Below are 14,475 nucleotides of genomic sequence, written 5' to 3'. Positions count from 1 at the left end.
AGCAGCACCAGAGCCTGGTCTCCAGATTACAACCTTACAGGTGTACCATCTAAGGTAACTGATAATATGGGGCAATAAAATTCCACAGTCCAAGAGGGTTTATTCACAGCACACACTCTGGCACATACAGCCCTCCCATCCACAGCAGTCACATGGTTACTAAACAAAAATGATATAAAAAGGGGCCTCCCTGGTGGCGCAGTGGTTGAGAGTCCGCCTGCCGATGCACCAGGAATATCCCACATGCCGCGGAGCGGCTGGGCCTGTGAGCCACGGCCGCTGAGCCTGCACATCCGGAGCCTGTGCTATGCAACAGGAGAGGCCACAACAGTGAGAGGCCCGCGTACCACAAAAAAACCAAAAAACCAAAAAAAATATATAAAAGGAAAAATTATATTTGTTTTCTGGGCCTTTCCTGGGGTGTGGGGGGAACATAAGGAGATAGTTAATTTCTCCTCTAGGCCTACCCTAATTTCATGTAGGCCCGAACTGTGGAGGTCAGTACTTATTTGCAGCTTGATAGTTGAATATTTCCTGAAGGCCTAAAGCAAGTTACAGGCTTGGAAAATAAGATTTGGCCAGGTAACCAGCGTTATCCTAAGTTTGGAACACAGTTAAGAAGCAGAGGAATAAGCTAGGGAGTACTTACACCGCACTATGCTTTTTCTTTATTGTTTAACCTCTTCTTCTTTCCCCACTTCCTTTCTTTATCTCTCCTAACTTTCCTTTTTTCTTTTCTACTTCCCATGCTTTATGTCTACAGGTATTATCCAAAAATATTACTTCACGCCCTCCTGTTTATACTTTGGGTTAAAGATGTACAGACTGCTGTCCAGAAGAATCTGCTGATACTATCTGAGAAGGAATTTTTTACCCATTATCTTTGTCTGTTAGTCTCAATTTGTAAAAGAAAAAGTCAATGCCATCAGAAACGTTCTAATTTCATTTTCCTTGAACCCTGGCTCCCACTGACTTTTGCTTCTTCACTATTAACTTCACTTCAAAGATCTTTCTTGATTCCCTGTCACTCCCCAAATTCCACATGCTATTACTAACTATTCCATTGAATGTATATAGGAAGGTTATAGCAGTCAATTGGAAAAATCTGGCTTCTAACACTTTTGTTAGAAATACATGATCACCATTAGAAATAAAGTATTATAAAGAGTTTGCTCCAATCCCACTACTGGGCATATACCCTGCCCTGAGAAAACCATAATTCAAAAGGACACATGTACCCCAATGTTCATTGCAGCACTATTTACAATAGCCAGGACATGGGAACAACCTAAATGTCCAACGATAGATGAATGGATAAAGAAGAAGTGGTACATATATACAATGGAATATTACTCAGCCATAAAAAGGAACGAAATTGGGTCATTTGTAGAGATGGGGATGGACCTAGAGTCTTCCATACAGAGTAAAGTAAGCCAGAAAGAGAAGAACAAATATCGTATATTAACGCATATATGTGGGATCTAGAAAAATGGTACAGATGAACCTATTTGTAGGGCAGGAATAGAGACGTAGATGTAGAGAACAGACATGTGGACATGGATGGAAGGGGAGGGTGGAACGAATTGGGAGATTAGGTTTGACATAAATACACTACCATGTGTAAAATAGATAGCTAGTGGGAACCAGCTGTATAGCACAGGGAGCTCAGCCTGGTGCTGTGTGACGACTTAGATGGGTGGGATGCAGGGGTGGGGTGGGAGGGAGGTCCAAGAGGGAGGGGATATAGGTATACATATAGCTGATTCACTTCATTGTACAGCAGAAACTAACACAACATTGTAAAGCAATTTTACTCCAATTAAAAAAAAAAAGTTTGCTCCATTCATTCTACCTAATTCTTTTACAAAGAACTTAAAGCAAATTGAGCAGTTAACATATGAAGGAAAATTTAAATATTGGGGGAATTTTTTCCCTTCTTTCCCAGAACACATTTCACCCTTTTTTCCACAAAGATTAAGGTGTTGAAAAGCAAATGGGGAAGATAACATATATGTATAATAATTTCCTTCACAGGATAATTCTACCTATCTATATTCACACAAGTATACTCTAATTATTAAAGTACATAAATTCTTTGTCTAGTAATAAAATAAAATAATGTGTGTGTATAAAGTTCAATGTACAGATATATATATAAGCATATAGAGTACCAGTACACTGTTTCATTGGAACCTTGCATTAATTATTTCTTCATAACCAATTATGCCAAAACTTAGTGGTTTAAAACAACACATTTACTATCTCATCATTTCCATGGATCAGGATTCAGGAGTAGCTTAACTGGGTGATCTGGGCTCAGAGTCACTCACGAGGTTGCAGTGAAGATGTTGGCCAAGGCTGCAGTCACCTGAAGGCTTGACTCATGACTTGGCAGGAGGCTGCAGTTTCTTACCACATGGGCTTCTCCATAGGGCTTCTTGAGTGTCCTCAGAACATGGTGGGAGCTGGCCTCCTCCAGAGTGATCTCAGAGAGGGGGAGATGGAGGTGACAGTGTCTTTCATGACATAGGCTTGGAAGCTACACTGCATCACTTCCACATTGGTCATACAAGTCAGCCCTTATTCAGTGTGAGAAGGAAGTGCACAAGGGTGTGAACACCAAGAGATGGGGATCATCCGGGCTATCTTGGAGGCTGGCTATTATAAACATCATTTGCGTTGTGCACAAAACAGATAGTGGCCGCATAAGGGCACTTATCAAAGACCTCCAGTTCTGTCACAGGCAAGACAGACTAGGTCAGAGGTCAGCAAACGTTTTCTTAAAGAGTAAGAGTAAATATTTTTGACTTGAAGGCCACACAGTCTCTGTTGCAACTATTCAACTCAGCTGTAACATGAAAGCAGCCATAGACAATACATAAACAAATGTGCATCACTGTGTTCCAATAAAATTTTACCAAAACAGCTGGCCTGCAGGCTGTAGTTTGCTTGACCCTGGACAGCAGTAATTTATACTCAATGGCTTTAAACAACAAAGGTTTATCTGTCACACTATGTTTCCATCACAGGTCTTCAGAGAGACTGTTCATTATGGACTTTTAAGAATTCAGAATTATGGAGCATCACATGCTTCCATGACCACTGAAGCAGAAAACAGGAATATGGCAAATCCCTCACTGGCTTTTTAAGCTTCCACCTGGAAGTGACATCACTCCCACGGTCATTTCTTTGGCCAAAGCAAGTTGCATGGCTACCCCTAACTTCACAGGATCAAGGCAGTACAAACCTACCATGTGCCCAGAAGGTTGGTGAAGCTGATATATTTGGTGAACAGCACTTATAACTAATCCTCTTGCTCTTGTTCCACCACTAGACCTCTTTCCTTTTTAATTGAAAATGACACTGTTAACAATGTGCTGAGAACACACTGCTAGAAACATTGTGGAATTCTAGATTGTAAAATGTATTTTTAAATCACATTTTGTTACTTTGGTTTTTTTCCAAACCACTCTTGCCTCTGTTGATTCAACTCTGGTGGATCATTCTATCTCTGTTGCTTTCAGCAAACATTTATGCTATGTAACTTGCTTTTTGCTTTAGTGGAGAAGAATAAGCATTTCTTCTGCCCGGAATGGAGTGTCCCCAGTTCAGCTTCCAATTCAAAGACAGGTCTCCTGGGCTTCCCTGGTGGCGCAGTGGTTCAGAGTCCGCCTGCCTATGCAGGGGACGCGGGTTCTTGCCCCGGTCCAGGAGGATCCCACATGCCGTGGAGTGGCTGGGACCGTGAGCCATGGCCGCTGGGCCTGCGCGTCTGGAGCCTGTGCTCCGTGGCGGGAGAGGCCACAGCAGTGAGAGGCCCACGTACCACAAAAAAAAGAGACAGTTCTCCTACTGTTTCCAGAAAGAAAGAAAAAACAAAAAAGCTGTCATCTGCCTCCTTTCTTGCAAATAGTAGGGAAGTTATTACAAATACTTACTGAATATCTACTACACATGCATACTATGCTACGTGTTTTGAAGGACAGAAAAAAAAAAAAAAACCTGTTCCCAAAGAGTTTTTAATAGTTACCAACATAATAATAAACATCTGAAACAAGAATGAGCAACACTAGCCTGTATAATTAAGAGCTGACTTGTGGGGACTTCCCTGGTGGTCCAGTGGTTAAGACTCCATGCTCCCAATGCAGGGGGCCCGGGTTCGATCCCTGTCCAGGGAACTAGATCCCACATGCCACAGTGAAGATCCTGTGTGCCACAACTAAGACCTGGCGCGGCCAAACAAATAAATATTTTTTTAAAAAGAGCTGAATTGTGAATGACAGGTACTGAGTTGGATAGTAGTAAGATGAAAGGGATGTCAATGAAAGCTGAATTAAACAGGTGGGATTCATGGAGGAAGTGTGCTCAAGTTAGCTTCAAAAGTTGGGAAAAAATTTCATTAGGCTTAGGTGGAAGAAGAGGGTGAAGAGAAGAAGGAAATATCTGGAAAAGAAACACAATAACTGAGGGCAAGAAGGTAGCTACTAGTCTGGTATATCCATGAGACAGTAAATGTAACAACCTAAATATAGTGGAAGATGCCCATTTAGAAAGAGCAGGAAATAATTTTTAAAAGATAGAAGATTTGGTTCAAAACAGCAGCCTAAGCAAAAACTTTTGTCTCCCCTCCCTTACAATACACAATTTAAAAGACAGTAAAGAATTTTTTAAATGAATAAAGCCATAAAAGCTAAGAGTAATGGGAACAGGACAATAAGCAGACAATAACTTTTTTTTTTTTTTTTTTTTTTTTTTGCGGTACGCGGGCCTCTCAGTGTTGTGGCCTCTCCCGTTGCAGAGCACAGGCTCCGGACGCGCAGGCTCAGCGGTCATGGCTCACGGGCCTAGCTGCTCCGCGGCATGTGGGATCTTCCCGGACCGGGGCACAAACCCGTGTCCCCTGCATCGGCAGGCGGACTCTCAACCACTGCGCCACCAGGGAAGCCCCAGACAATAACTTTAATTAAATACTGAGGTGAGTGGTAGCCGTCCAGGTAAGCCCTCCTCTCTCTGGCTCCCTAGCCTTTCCTTGTAACTAGAAGCCTCCCTGTTTAGCAAGCTCTGCTCATGAACACAGAATTTTCTGTCAATCTCTTCTGTTTTTCCAGGAAATTAACTAGCAGAAAACAGCTTGATATGTAACAGTTGAAGAAACAAATCTAGAAAAAAATCAGCCTATTTCCTCTTTTTCAAATGTTAAAAAAAAGCACCCTCACATCACTGGACACACAAGGGAAATCAGCTACATAAAACAGAAAAGAAAAAAACCCCAAAAAACAGAAGAAGCAAAAATAAAAGTTGACCTCACAAGAACCAACTTGGGTAACAGAAAAAGATTTTTTCAAACCTCTAATTAATATTCTCAGAGGTATTCTATAAGACAGTGAACACCTAACGTAAAAAACAGGGTGCTATAATAAGAGACACTTGGAAAACAAGAAAGTCAAGAACGGCCACTTGGAAATTAAAAATATGCTTGCCAAACTGAAATTTTTTCTAGAAAGATGGTAATATGACATTAGAAAACAGAAAAAGACCAAAAATAAAGCGAAAATATAAAAGACCTAGAGGTCCAATCCAGGTCCAAGATCTAACCAATAGGAATTCCAGAAAGAAAGCTCAAAGAAAGTGCAACAATAGAAGATGTTATAGAAATCGTTGAAGAAAATATGCCAAAGCTAAGATAGCCATGAATCTTCAGATTCAAAGGTATACCGAAAGATAAGCAAGATAATATTAGATGTACTAAGGAAAAGAGAAGATCCAGAAAGCACTCAGAGCTGAGAGAAAATAGGTCAACTTCAAAGGAAAAAAAAAATCAGACTGGCAACAGGCTATATGCAATTATCAGACGTCAGAAAAACAACAGAATCTTTTTTTTAAACACTGCTAAAACTACTGGATATTCATATGGGAGGAAAAATATTCTTGACACCCCCCCATCAACCCACACACAAAAACTGAGATGAATTCTTGACCTAAATGTAATAACTAAAATAAAAACGTAGAAGAAAACACAGGAGAATACCTTCATGACTTGGGAGTAGGAAGGATGCTGACAGCAAAAACCATAAAAAAAAGAATTGATAAATTCATCAAATTTTTGCTATTAAGAAAATGAATAGGACTTCCCTGGTGGCGCAGTGGTTAAGAATCCGCCTGCCAATGCAGGGGACATGGGTTCGAGCCCTGGTCCAGGAAGATCCCACATGCCGTGGAGCAACTAAGCCCGCGCGCCACAACTACTGAGCCTGTGTGCCACAACTACTGAAGCCCACGTGCCTAGAGCCCATGTTCTGCAACAAGAGAAGCCACCATAATGAGAAGCCCGCACACCGCAATGAAGAGCAGCCCCCGTTCATTGCAACTAGAGAAAGCCTGCACGCAGCAACGAAGACACAATGCAGCCAAAAATAAATAAATAAATAAATTTATAAAAAGAAAATGAATAGTCAAGCCACAGATTGGGAAAAAATATTTCCAAAACACATATTTGACAAAGGTGTAGAATCCAGAATATAAAAGAACCCCTACAATTCATAAAAAGATAATCCACGTTTTTAAATGAACAAAGATTTGCTTAGACACTACCTAAAAGAAAATACATGAATTGCACATGAAAAAGTGCTCAAAATCATTAGACATTAGGGAATGAACACTAAAATCAAAATGAAACATCACAACATATTCATCAATATGGCTGAAATTGAAAAGACTGACAACAACAAATGTTGGAAAGGATTGTGGAGCAACTAGAACGCTCATATATTGTTGGAAGACTATAAAACGGTACGACTCCTTTGCATAAAGATCTGGGAGGTCCTTATAAAATGAAACCTACAGCTATTCTATGACTCAACAATTCCACTCCTAAGTGTCTGTCCAAGAAAGTTGAAAACTGTGCCCACAAAAACATGTGTACAAGAATGTGTATAACAGCTTTATTTATAATAGCTGAAAATTGGAAACAGCCCCCATGTGTCTATCGATAGGGGAATGGATAAACTGTGGTATATTCATTCATACAGTGGAATAGATACAGACTACGATGTAGATGAACATCAAAAACATTATGTGGAATAAAATAATTCTTACAAAGAATGAATACTGCATGAATCCATCTACACGAAGTTCTAAAACAGGCATAATTAACCTATGATTGAAAAAAAAACCAGAATAATGGTTGTTTCTGCAAGGGGTAGGTACAGGGGTTTACTGGAAAGGGACATGAAGGAACATCATGTTCTGTATCTTGATATGGATTTGGGTTGCAGTGTCAAAACTCATTGAATGGTACCCTTAAAATTTTTGCCTTTTGTTGTATACAAATTTTAACTCAAATTAAAAAATTATAAACAAATATTGAACTCTAGGTAATGATATGCATGCCAAAGTGTTTGGGAGTAAAGTGTAGTAATGTCTGAAACTGATTTTGAAATGCCTAAGAAATAAGATGGATCAATAGATAAATAGAGGGATGAATAATGGATAGATATTCGATAATGTAAATGTAACAATTGTAGAATCTAGGTGATAGACATATGGGTGTTCACATAAAATGCTTTCAATTTTTCTGTACTTTTGAACTTTTTCATAATAAATTCTGGGGAAAAAGAAAACAATGAAATATTCCTTTAGACATTTTGGAAGAAAATTATCATAAACCTAGAATTTTATGTACAGTTAAACTATCAATCAAGCTATTGATAAAGCTATTTTCAGCTTTGCAAGGAATAATGTGATTTTCATCTACCAAGGCTCTAGGCCACCATCCTTCCCCATTCTTATTCCCTGTGGTTTAGGTAGGGTCATTTCACCTCTCATACTAGGGGTGCGCATGTGACCCAGGTTAGGCCGAGCAAGCTTTGTTCATTCCCCTGACCACAGTGGTAGGTTCAGAGATGAGCCAAACAAGGTCTATCTGAGACTTCCTTAGGTATTTTGCTGAAACTATCGGGAAAGTCATTTGTATTTTTTCTTGGATCATAATCTATGAAGAGGATGAGCCTAGAGAGATGCTAGAACCTATCTTTGCTGGCACATGAGGTAAGCTTGCTTGGGAATGAAGCCAACATAGAGGAAAACAAAGCCATAGTGTTGGAGAGAAACAAGGCAATGATGACATTGTTTGAGCTCCTGGGTTCATTTTGGACCATAATTCCCTCTTTCTTCAAAGTAGTTAGGGTGGGAAAAACATTAATGATATACTGAACAAGTCATATTTTTCCCTTATCGTGGGTTGAATAGTGTCCCCTGAAACTTCATGTCCACATGGAACCTCAAAATGTGACCTTCTGGTCCTCAGAGCTCATGAGAGTATCAACATGGCCTCCATGGGCTGGAAGCTTCAAGATATATTTAATAGGAATAAATGTAAAATCTCATATTTAGTTTTTTTTAAATCAATTGCATAAGTGCAATTAAAGACTCAGAATGGTATTAATTCTTAAAATAATAGATAAAGACTTTAGTTCATCACAAGCTTGGTACAACAGTGGATGCAGATACTTTAAAATAGTCCCCAAACTTAGTTTGCATTAAAAGAAACACTGCATGGCTGATGGGAAGTAACCACATCTCTCTGGGCAGGATAGGATGTCACCTTTGGGGTATTGTGTTTAGTTTTAGGTACACACTTAGGCATATTGAAGAATTGCACTGTCTAGAAGGCACAGATAAGCTGGGTAAAGTACTAGAAATCAAGTTATTTGAAGAATGATTGAAAGAACTGGGGCATTTCTTAGTTGATGGGAGGATGGCTCAGCGGCAGCAGAGTAGCCATCTTCAAACACATGAAGGGCTGTTGCATGAAAGGGAAACTAGTCTTGGTTTATGTTACTCCAAACAGAAGCTTTAAGTTCAGCAGAAGACAAGAACATTCACTCCAGATTCTTGGACAGTGTTGAGAAATCAACACTTTAATGGTAGCATGGAAAAATCCTGTTGGGGGTTGATGGTCAAAAAGCCAATGTATAATTATCCAGCCTTCATGTTCTCTTTTGGGAATGTTTAGGGGAGGAATAACTGCTTTCATTATTTAACTACCAATTATTTTCTCAAGCCCGGGATGTGACTACAGTTTTTGACCTGAATTTTTGTCCCTTTGTGGAAAGAGAAGAAAACCTGTAAGGGAATCAGATCTAACCCTAAAAAATGAGTTAATGGAGAAAAAGAAGACTGGAATCTGGATCCTCAGTCAAGAATACATTGCAAATCTGGAAGTTGTACCAGTCAACATGCTAGATACTATGATTTAGCTGAACTCAAATGCACATTCTGTCTTTTTTTTTCTGGTACTTATTGTTGCCTTACGCATTTTCTTGGTAACCTGGTAAATATTTCTTTTCGTGAAACAAAGTGAAAAACAACACCCTTAAAAAGAATGTGACCTTATTTGGACATAGGATTTTGCAGATGTAATTAGTTAAGGATCTCAAGATGAAAACATCCTGGATTTAGGGTGGTCCCTAAATCCAATGACTGGTGTCCTTACAAGAAGAACAGCAGACATACACAGAATCACAAGGAAGAAGGCCATGTGAAGATGGAGGCAGAAACTGAATAATGAAACTACAAATCAAGGGATGTCAAACATTGCTGGTTCCACAGAAGCTAGAAAGAAGCAAGAAAGCCTTCTTCCCTAGAGCCCCGAGAGAGCATCCCCTTCCCAACACCTTGACCTCAGGCTTCCAGAACTATGAGAGAATATATGTATATTGTTTTAAGCCATCTAGTTTGTGGTAATTTGTTATGGCAGCCCTAGGAAACTAATATACCTTTCAATAAGGAAAAAAAAAATAATTAGAAGCTCTAAAAATAATTAGAAAATGTCCAAATATGAAATGAACTAAATGTGGCAAGATTTTTGAGCAACTGGTGGAGTGACAGAAAAGAGGATGTATTTGTATGGTTGTTAAGAGCAGCTTATTTCGGATGGCCCAGGGATTGTTAACAGTGGGTCTTTTTTTTCCTTTTCCATTTTTAAAATTACATTTGGACCTTTAAGAAACATATACCAACAGTTACACCACTATTCAGTAAAAATCTATTCTAGTTTTTGGAACGCATATGTGTCACAAACTATCTTGCTTCTAGTCTCTAAGAACAGTGGATCTTAAGGAAAAAATGTACTCCTGGCACAGTATTTGGCTCTACAGGGAGGCTACATCTGGGCGATGGGCCTGGGATTAGGGCAGAGGACTGTTCCTTTTGATTATTAGTGTTTATATTTCTTACAAACATGAATGGCTTTGACAAAAATACCAAAAGAAAAGATTAGGTGAGTCATTATAGAGGGCCTTATAAAGACTAGGCAAGGAAATTTAGAATTGATTAAGGTCTGAGAATGGCACTGGGAATGGTGGTAAAGAAACAGATTTAGACACAATAGGAAAAGTCTAGAAGACTAAATGTCTGGATAGAAGATAATGGAGATAAGTAAAGAGGAGAACCAAGTTTTATGGCCTGGGTGACTATAATGGATGAAATTATGCCCCTCCCCCCCGAACTCCCAGCACACCTCAGAGTGTGACTGCATCAAAAGATAAAGCCTCTAAAGATGTAACTAAGGTTAAATGAGGTCATTAGGGTGAGCGCTAATCCAGTATGACTGGTGTCCTTATAAAAAGAGGGAGAGACAAAAAAAAGAGAGGGAGAGACACGAGGGATGTGTGTGGATAGAGAAAAGACCATATGAAGACACAGCAAGAAGGCAGCCATCAACAAGCCAAGGAGAGAGGCCTAAACTTGTCAATGCCTTAATCTTGGCCTCCTAGCCTCCAGAGCTGTAAGAAAATAAATTTCTGCTGTTTGAGCCAACTTAAATTTCTTTCGTTTCTACCAAACAACAGCAGTGACTAAGAAAATGACCGTGCCATGACCACAGGCAGGAAAATGGAAAAAGGAGACAGTTGAGAAGGGAGATACGATCAAATTGCAGTACCCGTGAAGTATCCAAGAGTAAATAGCAAGAAGCAGCGGGGGACTACAATTTAAGTGAGAAAGAGCACAGGCCTTTGTTAGCACAGAGGTAATGGCTGCGGGGAAGATGATGTGACCTTGAGTGAAAGAATAAAGAACGGAGGGAGCAAAGGACTGGGGAAAGGGAATATCTCGTGAACGGGTGGCGTGAGGACTCAAAGGCGATAAAAAGAGAAGAAACTGCTAGCAAATAGAGCATTTGAGGGTAGGAGTAATTGTTTTCTAAAAATGCAATAGAGAGGTCAAGAAAATGAAGAATCGGAGAAGAATAATGGATTTAGCTAAAAAAGAGGTCATTGTTGAAATCAGTAATAGATACCAAGCAGTAGTAATACCCAATAACTAATAGGAGCTTAAGCATGTATAAGAATAAAGAATTAAAGGCTGTTTGAAGCAGTTTATGTAACCCAAGTGTGTGACCTCAAGAAGCTCCTTCTGAATCATTTTCCATTATTGCATTGCCATTTCCAGTGTTCTGGAGTTCTATGCCACAAGCTAAAGGTCACTTATGTAATCTGAAGCTGGGAAGATTCTCTGCTAGGAAGATTTTTAGTACAAAGTCAACTCTTCTCTGCTGCAGGTGAAATACCTAAACGTCTGCAAAGGCAAATGGTTAAAAGCTTTGGAGGGGAATATTTTGCTAAGCAAGATTAATCATGACCTCCTTGTACTATAGGCCTGAAGACAGAAATGAAAGTTGCAAGGAAAGATATGAGTCACTCTGCAACTCGGTGGCTGGCCTTCATTCAGCAAAGTCATCAGATCTCAGGCTCCTTCCCTCTGCTCTGCCAGCCCTTATTCTTGTTGATTCATGAATACAAGATGGCTCCCACAGCTCCTAACATCACAGGCACATTCAAAGGCAGAAAACAAAGGGTAGTCAGGGTAAAAGGTTTTATCCTCCTGGGGCTAATCTTATCAGGGGAAAAAACTATATTTTCCGGTGCCCTGCAGTAGATGTCCCCTCAAGTCTCATTGGCCATAAAAATGGGCCATGCCTACTTGAGAATGGACTTGAGGATATGGGGAGGGGGAAGGGTAAGCTGGGACAAAGCGAAAGAGAGGCATGGACATATATACAGTACCAAACGTAAGATAGATAGATAGTGGGAAGCAGCTGCATAGCACAGGGAGATCAGCTCGGTGCTTTGTGACCGCCTGCAGGGGTGGGATAGGGAGGGTGGGAGGGAGGGAGACGCAAGAGGGAAGGGATGTGGGAACAGATGTATATGTATGACTGATTCACTTTGTTATAAAGCAGAAACTAATTTAAAAAAAAAAAGGTCATGTACCAGTGTGTAAAAAAAAAAAATTGCCTGCCATTCCAGTAAACAACGAATGTTGCCTGTAATCAAGCCATCAGCCACTGCAGTCACCCCAATGGTGCACCCTGAGGAGAATTCAGGATGGAGAAAAACAGGATACTGGCCCTAGATAGTTAAGATACACATCTAAGGAATAATTTCAATGAGTCCAGACTCTTGCATCTTCCCATACACAGACAAGCCCTAAAATCGTTAACTTGAGATGTTTTTTTGTGATTAGCAGTAACCTTTTGATGTTTGACGACATGTTTTTTTTTTTTTTTTTTTTCTGGGTGAGGGTGTGTTTTTGTTTCCCAACAAAAAGTCCTGTATACGTGGCTCCTCCCTTCCCTCTTTGGAAGAGTTTCTCAGAGCTATCTGAGAGGCTGTCTCCTGGGCTATACAGTCTTCAGTAAGGTCCCCGATTAAAACATAACTTGAAACTTTTAGGTTGTACATTTTCCTTCAGTCAACTCCTGGCTACTCTTAGATGTAAGGGATGCTGACAAAAGGACACAGAATACCCATGCCCAGCTTAGCCAATAGTGACTCATCCCAGAGGGCTGGGTACATGCTCCAAACAAAAGCAGGGTACAAAAAAACAGGGAAAAGGCAGGGCAATGGCTGTTGGGTAGGCAACAGTGCCTGTCAGAGTTAATTAAGCTCATATACATATACGTTTGGTCTTAACTCTGCATCACACTTTGTAGAACGTTTTTCTGGATTGGTTGTTTTTTGTTTGTTTGTGGTGTTTTGTTTTGTTACTGTTTAAATCTTTCAATACTCAGACTGTATTTTCTTCTGTAGGTATGGGTGTGGGTTATAAGGAAATACATATTTGTATTTTTACCCCAAAAGTTACTTCTTTAAAAAAATTATTTATTGAAGTATAGCGATTTACAATGTTGTGTTAGTTTCAGGTGCACAGCAAAGTGATTCAGATATATATAGAGAGATATATATATATAGATACACATATATACATATGTATCTCTCTATATTTTTTTCAGATTCTTTTCCCTTATAGGTTATTAGAAAATATTGAGTATAGTTCCCTGTTCTATACAGTAGGTTCTTGTTGGTTAACTACTTTATATATAGTAGTGTATATATGTTAATCCCAAACTCCTAACGTAATGGTTCTTTATAAATGTAAATTTATGTAATACACTTAATCCTCTATTCCTTAGACAGGACCAATTGACCCCATACTATCAGCACTGATGAAATTATTACCACTTCTTCCTTCTTTCTGCTCTTTTTAGTATTTATCTTTACATTTTAAAACATACTTATTCTACTACACTTGATTTATCAAATAAAAAAAATTATCTATTTTTATTCCTGGCTATTAAATGATTGAATCAGCACAACTTAATGACTTCCCTCTTTTTGTCACTTTTCATTGCCCAACTATTGTTCATTACAGTATATACTTCCTGTATAGTCAGATGGGAATTGGGATGAATGTAGGTACTGGGGACTTCTAGTGACATATGAGGGAGATTTGCTTGCTTGGGAGATGGGTAAGATAGCTTTTCACTTTGATAATGGAACTAGATATACGGCCTAGTCATGAAAGAAGGACAAGCTTCTGCCCCAAAGTAAAGATATAAAGGTAAAGATATCTTGTAATCAGTACTTTGTGGAAATGTATACAGATCATCTCCAACTTACGATGGTTTGACTTATGATGGTTTGACTTATTTTTCAACTTCACAATGGTGTGAAAGTGATATGCATTCAGTGGAAGCCATCTTTCAAATTTTGAATTTTGATCTTTTCCTGGGCAAGTGATAAACAGTATGATACTTTCTTGTGATGCTGGGCAGCGGCCGGCGAACTGCAGCTTCCAGTCAGCCACTCAAGCACGAGGGTAAACAATTCTGTTTTTCACTTTCAGTACAGTATTCAATAAATAACATGAGATATCCAACACTTTATTATAAACTAGGCTTTTTGTTAGACGATTTTGCCCAAATGTAGGCCAATGTAAGTGTCTGAGCACGTTTAAGATGGGCCAGGCTAAGCTATGAGGTTCTGTAAGTTGGGTGTATTAAATGCATTTTTGACTTACGATATGTTCAGCTTAAGATGGGTTCATCAGGACGTAACACCATTGTAAGTGGAGGAAGACCAGTATCAAGGAAAGTCTAGTGGTCAAGGGAAAAACGATTTTTCTTCAGCATCC

The sequence above is a fragment of the Mesoplodon mirus genome (assembly GCF_964341445.2).
Source record: "Mesoplodon mirus genome assembly, chromosome: 12".
NCBI classification, from domain to species: domain Eukaryota; kingdom Metazoa; phylum Chordata; class Mammalia; order Artiodactyla; family Ziphiidae; genus Mesoplodon; species Mesoplodon mirus.
Note: the sequence above shows the minus strand (reverse complement) of the source record.